The 574-nt window shown below is 31.9% G+C and overlaps 1 protein-coding gene across 1 annotated transcript in view; it reads right to left on the bottom strand.

Moving 5' to 3' along the window:
• Window positions 1-574, bottom strand: part of LOC140919608 (uncharacterized) — an 11,680-nt gene that overhangs the window by 9,490 nt on the left and 1,616 nt on the right. The window lies entirely within an intron of this gene.

The following is a 574-nucleotide window of genomic DNA, read 5'->3' as shown; positions in this document are numbered from 1 at the left end:
TGATGGGTCAGCTAAATGTAGGCAAGGTATTTCTTTAACTTGTTTTTTGATTATTTGAACTATTTTGGTATGTTCATCAGTCCATGCGACATGTTTTTTCTTTAGTCTATCGTGGAGAGGTTTTGCTATCCTATTAATGTTAGGACATAAATCTAATACGTAGTTCAAAGATCCTAAAAACCTTTGTAATTGTGTTTTGTCAAGGATTTTGTCAGGAAATTTATCTGCGAAAGATAGGGATCTTTCAATAGGGGTGATAGTACCCCGAGAGATATAATGTCCTAGGAAACGGATTTTTGTTTGAAAAAGAGAAACTTTGGATTTTGAAACAACTAATCAATTTTTCTTAGTAATCATTAAAAATGTTCTAAGATGTTTGAAATGTTGTTTAATGGTTTTAGAGAATATTAAGACATCATCAATATAGACAATGCAAAATTTTGAGAATGGATTAAAGATTTCATTCATAATTCTTTGGAACTCTAAAGGGGCATTCTTTAATCCAAAGGGCATTACCGTCCACTCATATTGACCAAAAGGGACCGTAAAAGCTGTTTTATATCGATCTTTTGGA

Source organism: Cicer arietinum, chromosome 3, assembly GCF_000331145.2.
Source record: "Cicer arietinum cultivar CDC Frontier isolate Library 1 chromosome 3, Cicar.CDCFrontier_v2.0, whole genome shotgun sequence".
Classification (NCBI taxonomy): Eukaryota; Viridiplantae; Streptophyta; class Magnoliopsida; order Fabales; family Fabaceae; genus Cicer; species Cicer arietinum.
This window is presented reverse-complemented; position numbering and strand designations above follow the sequence as displayed.